The sequence below is a fragment of the Herpailurus yagouaroundi genome, unplaced genomic scaffold, assembly GCF_014898765.1.
Source record: "Herpailurus yagouaroundi ecotype Mexico unplaced genomic scaffold, PumYag 67556, whole genome shotgun sequence".
Taxonomy (NCBI): domain Eukaryota; kingdom Metazoa; phylum Chordata; class Mammalia; order Carnivora; family Felidae; genus Herpailurus; species Herpailurus yagouaroundi.
Window position 1 is genome coordinate 3158121 of NW_024420362.1, and position 11727 is coordinate 3169847.

Here is an 11727-nt window from a genome sequence, read left to right on the forward strand (position 1 = left end):
ATAATGAATATTCACTAGTATATGCAGAGATTTGTAGGATAACTTTTATAAAATAGATATCTGCTAAGTGATACAGTACTTGATAATGAGATGGGTTATGTCACTACTCTTGTACCCTGGTTCTTATATGTCAGTAGGGATTATTCTAGTTTGGGCAAACAATTCAGGTATATTTTTTTAACTGTCCTTGGATTTCAGAGTTCTTATATATAGCCTTGAGTTCAATGATGGCTCAGCTTATAATAGCCTGTCAAGACTGGTTTTTAATTTTGATAACACACTCTGCAAAGTCATGACCATCATATTAATAAAAAAAATTAACATATTTATCCTGATTTTTTCTACAAATAAAAACACAGCACTTAATAAAATTTTCTTTAAAAACTATAAACAGGTTTTAAGACTTTAGGCAAAACATCAGGTAGATGAATGAATTAAGTCTTAAAAATAATAAGGTCTACACTGGGTGTTGTATGGAAACCAATTTGACAATAAATTTCATATTAAAAATAATAAGCTCTAATGCTTTATGCAGTAGTATTTATTAGGCAATATTCTAGGGCTTAATCTATTATTTTACCTTGATTATGTCACCATGGGTCTAGCTGAATTTACTCCTTCAATATTTCATTTCTTCTGTAATAATATTTAGCACATTTTATTGTACTTGCTTGTTTATATTGATTTCCCTCCTTTAGATTAAAAATCTTGTCCTCCTCAAGGACAAGAAATGTGGTCCCTATGTTTTTCTAGCCCTAGCACCTATGCCAGTGCCCAGAACAAGTATTCAGGAATGAGTGTTGATTCCCCATGCAGATTAGACTTTAGAAAGGTAACTCATAGTCAAGATTTTGCCAAAAATATTAACTCAAAATTTATATGAGATATATATTTACTGGAACCTTTGTATTAATTTATGTGGAAACCTAGAATAATAATTTTTATGTGCTGAATTGTGCCCTTGTAAAATTTATATGTTGAAGCCCCTAGGATCTCAGAATATGACTTTATTTGGACATAGCATCTTTAAAGAGGTAATGAAGTTAAAAGACAGTCAATAGGATAGGTTTTAATCCAATATGACTCATTTTCTTACAAGAAAAGATTAGGACAGAGACACACAGAGGAAGACCATGTGACAATACAGGGAAAAGATGGCTATCTGCAAGCTGAGAGAAGCCTGAGAAGAAACCAATCCTGCGAATACTTCCATCTCAGATTTCTGAGCTCCAGAATTGTGAAAAAATTAACTTCCAATTTAAACCACCTGTCTGTGGTACTTTCTTATGGCAGCCCAGCAACTAATATAATAATTAAAAGATTGTTTTGGTAAGTATGAATTGAGAAAAAAGTCTCATAGCCCTATGGAAATATTTATATATACCACATTAGAGCCTCTTCTCTGAAGAAAGTATAACTACTGTGGCCCATTATTTTTTTCTCTAGTATCTTTCCTTTACACAAATTTACACACACACTGACAACTCCATATTCTCTGTCTCTCCTTTCTGAGTCTCATAGTTATTTTTTTTTTTACAACAGAATCCTTCAGCTCTTGGGTGGAATCACAGAAGTGACACTTTATTTTCCTATCACATCTTATACTTTTTAAAGCATCTTCTAATGTGTGTATGACTATCATATGGATATCACATTTATCATACCTATCATACACATCCCTAAATGAACTAGATAAAGCTATCATTTGTTTCTCATGTGTTACTAATTTACTAGCACAATATGTGAGCCAGGAAATATATCTTAGAAAGTCATGTATGATAAATAGAATTAGTATACATACAAAGAGAAGAGTTCTCTTATGAAATCTTACCATTCTTCATATTTAACTTTGGAATTAGAATGGACTTAATTTTATCACAGTGTCTTTTCAAAGGAAGCAGTTTTTATGATCTGATTTCTTTTTCTAGAAGTATTAAAGGAATTAATAGAAATAGTCACAGCTTTTCTTAAAGTAATGTGTTACAATCTTTTGAAGTCAGATAGCATATTTCTAGCAAGATATACCTGACTCTGGAGAGCCATGTAGATAGCTGCTTTGACAAAGTAACAAAACCCATTTGCTGATTTCTGAGAAGAATAACATTCATAGGCCATCAAAGTGTGAGAGTACTTCCTGAGATTCCCTAAGGGCACAAATGATTTCTCAAGAGTAATTTATTTTACTATGTACTTCAAATAATATATTCCCAAACATACAGTTATCTTTTATATAAAGACATAGAAACATTTTCTGACTAAATAGTAGACAATGACTTCACTTCAGATTTCCTCTTTTTAGGACAAAAATTATGGGAAACATGGAAATTTTTATCCCCGGAATTACTGATTAAATGAAAAACTAAACATTTAGTGACTTCAGGTAAGGTGAATTCACTAGGAAGAGCTGAGTATAAAATGCCAGAGAAGCAGCTGAAAAGTGAAAACAAAATTAAGGGAATTCATGGGTGTGTGTTGTTGTTGTTGTTGTTTTAATGACTACATTCAATCCACCAAATGAATTGTTTATTTCCTTTTCATCAAGGTGCCTGTGTGTTCTTCCTGGTTGACTTGGGACCAACTTGATGGAAAACTGCTCTGCTCTTAGTCTTATCTGGTTCATTTTCCTTCCAAATAAAGGAAAACTGATTGAGTCAATTATACTCTTGTAAAACCTCCGTGTTCCCCATTTTCCCACTAGGCCTTCCTGCTAAAACTGGCAAGAAGAGAATAGCACCTTGAAGATCACAATTCTTTGACTTCATCCACTCCACTTTAGCTGAAAGTTCCCATGGTCACACCTTAGTTTGTACAAAGGTTAATACACAAACCATTTGCTTCAGAATCACTTAGAGAACTTTAAAGTATAGATTGCTCAGTTCCCTCCTCCCCAGTGATTCTGATTCAGTAGGTCTAAAGTGGAACCTAATAATATGCAATTTAATGAAGCCCGTGTGTGATTTTCTTGCAAGTTAATTGTTGACCACACTTTGAGGAATACTGCTCTAGATAAGTGTATCAGGGTGAGAAATAGTTGAAAGACTTCTCACTTGAAGCCCACTGTTTTCCTTGTAAAGTAGATGAGTTTGTCTGTTTTCCTGACCCTCATCCCATTGGCACACTTCTATACATTCTTCAGTGTCTAAACCAAAGTAACACCTTATATGATAACTTTCCCCCAACCAGTTAATCAATCTTATTTTGAATTTTTTTTTCAACGTTTATTTATTTTTGGGACACAGAGAGACAGAGCATGAATGGGGGAGGGGCAGAGAGAGAGGGAGACACAGAATAGGAAACAGGCTCCAGGCTCTGAGCCATCAGCCCAGAGCCCGACGCGGGGCTCGAACTCACGGAGCGCGAGATCGTGACCTGGCTGAAGTCGGACGCTCAACCGACTGCGCCACCAGGCGCCCCATAATCAATCTTATTTTGAGTCACTAGGGTATCTCATGCATCGTTTTATTATGGTTCTTTCCACATACTGTAACAATTGCTTCTGTCTCCTTAAATCTTGTTGTTCCTTAGGGTTTTGTTGTTTGTCTTCATCTTTACTTACTCTTTTACATATTCCTGGGAAATATTATCCATGCCCATGGCTTCAATTTTCACCCATAAAACTGATGACTTTCAAATCTGTACCTCAAGCCCACATCTCTCTCCTAATCTCCAGATCCATACTTCTAGTGGTCTGTTGGACATCTCTACTTGTTTAACGCACCCCATGTCTCAATGTCAAAAACTGAAGTTATTGTCTTTCTGTATCCCTGGCCAAACTTATTCATCCTCTTGTTCTATGTTGCAACACCATATACTCACTGACGCCAGAAACTGAACAGTTATTCTACAGTTCTTCCCTTCTCCTTCTCTCATTCAATACTGTCAGATCTTCTTCTGAGATATTTCTCAAATCTCTATTCTTCATTCCCTCACTGTTATTGCATTGAACAAAAACTAGTTTATTATAGTACCTATATGGTAGTTAGTAGTATAGCCAAGGCTAAATAAAGATGACTTGCTAAAGGCAGTCATACATATTGATTCTTCAAAAATCTTCCATGTTTATTCCATTGCTAAAGATGTTGAAAGGATAATTAGAGAAATAGATAGTAGTTATGTTAGCCAGATCATCTTTCACAGCACAAAATAAATATATAATGTCTAATAATATATATGTATAATATATAATGTCTGAGATCAATAAATCAAAAAATGGCAGAGCAACATGTTTAAAACACCACCAAGATACAACCAGCTAAATCCAGAATGTGGAAATTTCTTGGAACAAGTGACCTGGATTATTATTATTAAGTTTATTGTTAGTTTATTGTGAGAGAGAACAAGCAGAGAATAGGTAGAGAGAGAGGGAGACAGAATCCCAAGCAGGCGCTACGCTGTCAGCACAGATCCCAATATGGGGCTTGAACTCATGAACTATGAGATCATGACCTGAGCAAAAATCAAGAGTCAGACACTTAAGTGAGCCACCCAGGTGCCCCAAGGATTATTATTTTTTAAAAATGATTGGGGCGCCTGGGTGGCGCAGTCGGTTAAGCGTCCCACTTTAGCCAGGTCACGATCTCGCGGTCGGTGAGTTCGAGCCCCGCGTCAGGCTCTGGGCTGATGGCTCGGAGCCTGGAGCCTGTTTCCGATTCTGTGTCTCCCTCTCTCTCTGCCCCTCCCCCGTTCATGCTCTGTCTCTCTCTCTGTCCCAAAAATAAATAAAAAACGTTGAAAAAAAATTTTTTTTTAAATAAAAAAAAATGACAGGAAAATTGAATAAGGGGACTGTTACAGATGACTAGAGATTTTAAAAACATGTCAACATAATGCAATATGCTTATTTTTTTGGATCTTAAACAGACAAAAAGATATTTGGGAGAAATTTGAATACAGATTGATTACCGTATGCTATTAAGTAATTATGATAAAGGTATTGGGATTCTGTTTTTGAAATTTTCCTCATCTGCTAGAGATACATACCAAAGTATTTATGGGTGAAAAAATCTGATATCAAAGATTTGCTTTAAAATACTCCAGGTCAGGGGTGCCTGGGTGGCTCAGTTGGTTGAGGGTCCGACTCTTGATGTCTACTCAGGTCATGATCTCACGGTTTGTGGGATCAAGCTCTATGCTGACAGCATGGAGCCTGCTTGGGATTCTCTCTCCCTCTCTCTTCCCCTTCCCTATTTATGTGTGTGTGTGTGTGTGTGTGTGTGTGCATGCTTGTGTGTGCATGCATATACACATTCTCTCTCAAAATCCATAAACTTTAAAATACTCCAGGTCAAACCATATACAAAAATTAACTTGAATTATAGACCTAAATGTAAAAACCTGAAGCTATAAAAATGCTAGAAGGAAACAGGGAAAAAATGCTTAAAATCTTGGGTTTTGCAAATATTTATTAGAAATTATTCATAAAACAACAAATTGATAAATTGATAAATTGGACTTCATCAATATTCAAAATTTCTACAATTCAGAAGATACTGTTAGAAGAATGAAAGGACAAACTGAGAACTGGGAAAAAAATCTTTACAAATCATATAGTTGATAAAGGATTGCATATAGAATATATTAATAATTCCTAAAATTCAATAATAAGTAAACAACCCAATAATAAAATGGGTATGAGAAAAGGTTAACACAGCAGGTCTTATTGCTCACTCCTCAGACATCTCCAAGAGAGCTTGGAGCCATTAGTGATCATTGTACAACCTCTGTAGTCTTTGATAGTTCTTGCTATTAACAATTGAGGATTTTATTGTATATACCTAGAGCAATAAACCATGTTATACTATCTTGTCAGAATTGCTTTGCACAAACATCAAGATTGATGATGTGCACGTGATTTTATTATTGGGGTCCTGAGTTTTAGTTACTATAGATACTTGCATATCAGAATATGCCTATGTGTCCAGCCCTCCATAAAAGCCTTGCACTCTGAGACTTGAATGGGCTTCCCTGTGCAGAGAGTCTTCACATATGTTCCTATAGTTCACAGCCAGAGAAAAAGTATATCCTGTGTGACTGCAGATGGGAAAGGACTTGGAAACCTGTGTATAACTACTTTGGACTCCACCCAATGGATATCTTGTTCCTCTTTCTCTATATACTTCTTTTGTAACAAATGTTAGTCATGAGTAAAATCTGTTGTGATTCTTGTGAATTTTTCTGGTAAATTAGCATATTCGAAGGTGGCCTTGAGACCCCTGAGATTATAGGAAAAGAATTTTAACAGAAACTTCAAAGAAGATATGAGGGTGACTAATAAGTACATAAAAAGTTGCTTAATAACGTCATCTGAGAAATGCTAAATAAACCATAATGAGATACTATTTGGTACCTGTTAGAATGACTAAAATTAAAAAGACTAATTATACCAGGGTACCTGGGTGGCTCAGTCAGTTAAGCATCCAACTCTTGATTTCAGCTCAGGTCATGATTTCAGGATTCATGAGTTTGAGCCCTGCATTATGCTGTGAGCTGACAGTGCAGAGCCTGCTTGGGATTCTCTCTCTCCCTCTCTCTCTCTGCCCTTCCCCCACTCGCACTCTCAAAATAAATAAACTTAAGAAAAAGACTGATTTATACTAACTGCAAGAATGTGGAGGAATTGGGGCATCTGGGTGGCTCAGTCAGTTAAGTGTCTGACTTCTGCTCAGGTGATGATCTCGTGGTCTGTGAGTTCAACCTTTGCGGCGGGCTTTGTGCTAAAAGCTCAGAGCCTGGAGCCTGTTTCAGATTCTTTGTCTCCCTCTCTCTCTCTGCCCCTCCCCCACTCGCACTCTGTCTCTCAAAAATAAATAAACATTAAAAAAATTTTAAAGAATGTGGAGGAATTACAATTCCTATACTGAATGTGTAAATATAAAATGTTACAATGATATATTGCATAAATACATAATATACATAAACATATATAATACATAAATATAATGGTGCAATCACTTTGGAAAAAGTATTTGGCAGTTTCTTAAGAAGTTATACAGATACCTACCATACAATTCAGTCATTCCACTTCTATGTATTTACCCAACAGAAAAGAAAACATGTTCATACAAAGATTTATACATGAAATGTTCATAAAAGCTTTTTTTGTAATAGCTAAAAACTGGAAAAAATTCAAATGTTCATCAAGAGGTCAGTGGATAAGCTAATTATTTTGTATCCACTCAATGGACAACCACTCACCAACCCAAATGAAAGTACTAAGTATCTACAAAACAATATGGATAAATCTCACAATAATTATACTGAACAAAAGCAAGACAATCACGTATTATGATTCCATTTTTTTTAGAAATCTAGAAAATGTCCACCAATCTATAGTGTTGAAAGCCAATCAATGGCTTCTCGTTTGGGGAAGCAGTGCAGAGAGAGGCAGGAGAATATGAGAGAACAATTTAGAGTAAGGACTGTGTTCATTATTTTGATTCTAGTGATGGGTTTCATGGATGTATACATATTTTGAAACTTGCCAAATTGTACATTTTAAATCTGTGCAATACATTGTATGCCATACAAAAAGTATAAAATTAATAGATGCCATTTATGGAAAAAGTGGCCCAACGTTACTGATTCTGACTTAACACCTATGTTCCCAGCAACCTTGTTTTCTTTGCAAACAACAGAGCAAAGATGTAGTGTTTCCAGGCATTGAGCGTAGAAAAACTGGACATTGGAGCTAAATATTCAACTTGACTCCTGTCTCACAGACTGGTCAGCTAGCTAGATAAAACCTGAAACAAGAAAAAACTCTAGGGAAAAAAGATGGAAAAGAGTTCTAGATGAAGTAATATTGGCAAAATGTTCATAATATGTGTAGCTGAATGGTGGGCATGTGAGATTTATTATAGAAAACATTAGCATATCATATGAGTTAAAAAAGGAACTAAAACCCAAAATATTCTAAAGCAATTGCCTATTGGAAATGGAACTGTGGGAAAGAGGGGCAGCCATTCTTTACTGATTAAATTTGTACCCAGTTTGTGCATTGCTTTGTTAAAAATAATTTTTAAAAAACCCAACATCAGAAATATGTTAAAAACTCTTCTTCTTTCCTTATGTGAAGTTACTAAGGTCTATACATCAGTTCATGATTCATGCAGTAAATTTAGCTATTTTGATAATCACTTAATTTTTGAAAGCTGGAATTTTTAAAAATTCAGACTTATTCTTATTTGTACAGTTTTGGTAGAAGAAAAGGATTCTAAGTACTCAGCTATTTGAAAAATGTTAAGCTTTTGTTTACAAATATATAATTTGAAAAGAAGTGTTGACAAGCTACTTATACATATTTATCAAATATCTTGTACTTCCAGTTGAGAAGTATTTTTTTTTTATTTTTTTTTCAACGTTTATTTATTTTTGGGACAGAGAGAGACAGAGCATGAACGGGGGAGGGGCAGAGAGAGAGGGAGACACAGAATCGGAAACAGGCTCCAGGCTCTGAGCCATCAGCCCAGAGCCCGACGCGGGGCTCGAACTCCTGGACCGCGAGATCGTGACCTGGCTGAAGTCGGACGCTTAACCGACTGCGCCACCCAGGCGCCCCGAGAAGTATTTTTTTATTATATTCTACAACACTATTATCCTTCCTGGCATAATGGGGAGAAAATTTTTAGAAACAGGAGAATTCAAGAAAGGAAAAAGAATATCCTCATGCTTCCTTTTCTTGTCATTCTATTTTGGGGAATTTTTAACCAACATAAAGGAAAGTGTTAAAGAATATGTACCTTAAAGTCTATAAATTTGGGAAATTTGGGATTCTGAGGATTCAGAAAAGGGGTTCTGAATTCATAATGAGTTTGAGGCAATTGATTCAGATGGTTCTGATAAACCTAGGAAGGAAGAAGGCAGGGAATTCCATACTGGATCAAAACAATGACTCTCTCCAAAATACCAAGAGATATTTTGGTTGGAAGAACCTGTGCTTTCCCTCCAAAGTAATAACCTCAAAATATTTTTCAAAATACCTGGATATCCTAAAACATCCTTTTATATCTCATTAGAGATCTACAATCAGTTAATTTTCCTTTTTTTTTTTTTTTTTTTTTTTTTTGTAGTTTGTAGTAGAGTCTGTTCAGCAGTGTCCAGGGCACAAACTGCAGTCAAACAAACCTGGGTTGCAATCTTAGATCTCGGACAACTAATTTCTCTGAGTGTCATTCTTCTCATTGGTAAAATTCAGATAACTAAAGTAGCTACTTCAAAGTTTATTGTATTTAATGAGAAATTTCCTGTAAATCATTGAGCAAAGTATCTGACAACCAATACATAGTAACTCATTGTTATTTTATATTTTGCCTATAAATTTTATTGGCATTTCCCATAAGCATTAAGTCCATTCTACTTTTAAAAATATCTTTTTCCGGGGGCGGGATGCCTGGGTGGTTCAGCTGGTTAACCGCCTGACTTCGGCTTACGTTATGATCTCATTGTGAGTTCAAGCCCAAGTCAGACTGTGAACTGACAGCTCAGAGCTTGGAGCCTGCTTCAGATTCTGTGTCTTCCTCTCTCTCTGCCTTACCCCCACTCACACTCTGTCTCTCTCAAATATAAATAAACATTAAAAAAACTTAAATATCTGTTTTTTTTAATAAAAAGGCTATAAACAGTTGAAAGAGTTGGGGTTCCTGGGTGACTCAGTCAGTTGAGTGTCTGACGCTTGATCTCAATTCAGGTCTTGATCTCAGGGTCGGGAGTTGGAGCTCCACATTGGGCTCCAAACTGGGTGTGAAGCTTACTTTAAAAAAAAAAAGGTGAAAGAGTCAATCACCAGCATGGTGTAATTTTAAGAGTATCAGGAAGAGTCCAACACCCCCATTTCCTCTCTTTCCACATAAATACAGCATACTCTTCTACTCATTTTCACTACACCAATAAAGCTCCATTTCTTTATTGACTTTGGTCAAAATTCAAGTCAGAATTGACATGTTGCTAGGGTGGGTATTTCTGTACATTTAAACAATAGACTGAAGCATCTAAGGCTAATTTTGATTGTGGAGGAGAGGCTAGGAAAGGCACTGAATGGAGGAGAGTGAGACAAGTAGTACTAGTAACTATCAGGTAAATGGAACTCTCCCTTCCTTTACATCATGGCTGGGGAAGCTAGTTAGTGGAGTGCTCTGTTTCCCAAACTAGCAGGTGGTTAAGAATCACCTGGGTAATTAAAAAAAAAAAAAAAAAAAAAAAAAGGATTCCCAGGCCCTTGCCCTGGGATTTGGTAAGTCTAGGATAAGGGTTAAGGAATCTGAAGGGCTAATAAGCAACCAGGTTATACTTTTTTTTTAATGTTCATTTTTGAGAGGGACAGAGAGTGGACAGGGGAGGAGCAGAGAGAGAGGGAGACACAGAATCTGAACCAGGTTCCAGGCTCCGGGCTGTCAGCACAGAGCCCCATGCAGGGCCCGAACCCATGGACAGTGAGATCATGACCTGAGCTGAAGTCAGAAGCCCAACCGACTGAGCCACCCAGGAGCCCCTACAACTGGGGTATTCTTAAGACCTGACAAGTCTAAAAAAATCTGGACAGTTTAGGAGCCCAGGCTTTGGAATCAAACAACACCTGGGTTCAGACCCTAGCTCCCCTCCTTTAGGATGACTAATCATGAAGTTAACTAACCACCCTCAATCTCAGTTTCCATCTCTATGAAATATTTTGGGATTAAATGAATTAATGTGTACATTTGTCTCACAATAGATACAGAAAAAATAGTTGGCATTATTATTAAGTGTCTGTTGTTTCAACTCATTTATATTTATATATGAATCTTTAGAGTCTCCTGGGCAAGGTGCCAAAGTGATCAATGATTTTCTAGAACTTTTTGTTTGCTTTCTAACATGCCCTTATCTTTGAGGCCAATTGGAGAAATTAGCATTGTTATTGTGATTAGCTATTGGCCGTTTATATCTTTATGCCTTACCACGTAAATTAAAAATTCAGAGTATCTCTCAACTTATATTCAGACACTTTACCATAGGCACTGATTTCATCTGTCCTGGAAAGTTAACTTTCTCCAGATCTACAAGGTTTTCAGACTTTAGACTTCTAAGTTCCAACTTGAAAAGGCCCAATAACACTGCACTTTGAATTATAGTGTAAGAGAGGCTTTGAAAGAACTTCAGTGATTGACTTACAGGTAAGAAGGGGACAGGGTGTCAGAGAAACAGAAATGGACAGAGAAAGACAATACAAGGAAAACATCAAAGACATACTGTCAATAAAAAGGAAAATACCATGATGAAAGAGACAAAAAGACAGATGGACAGTGCCAGGTAGAGGAAGGGAAAGGATGATCAAATAAAAACAAAGAGAAAGCAGAGACAGAGCTAAGACATATGGATAGGGACAGGCAAGCACAGAGACCAAGACATATGCTGGAATGAAAGCTTTTATTTTTATTAATAATAGTAGGGTTCATTTAGGGAATTTCTATCAAAGGTGAGGAAGAGGAAATACATTCATCCAACACAATTTAAAAATATTTACTATAGAAAAGGCACTGTTAAGAATTATGTGGAAATACAAGCCTTCCATCCCCTCACTGGAAGAAAACTATGTTAAGGCAGAATGTGACAAGCAATATTAAAATGTGAAGTGCTTCTTAGTTCAAAGAAGGGAAAACTGCATTCATTTGGAGGATGGAGGAAGTAGCATTGAACCTGGACCCTGAAAGATGACCAAAAATTTAATAGACGGAAGGGGAAGAAATTTTCAAACAA

The 11727-nt window shown here is 36.3% G+C and overlaps 1 long non-coding RNA gene across 1 annotated transcript; it reads left to right on the plus strand.

The window, feature by feature from the left end:
* Positions 1-641: 641 nt before the first annotated feature.
* On the plus strand, positions 642-2655 carry LOC121025224 (uncharacterized). Its single transcript, XR_005787983.1, has 2 exons — positions 642-1329; positions 2543-2655. It is a non-coding gene; the product is annotated as an uncharacterized LOC121025224 (long non-coding RNA).
* The last annotated feature ends 9072 nt before the right edge of the window (positions 2656-11727 follow it).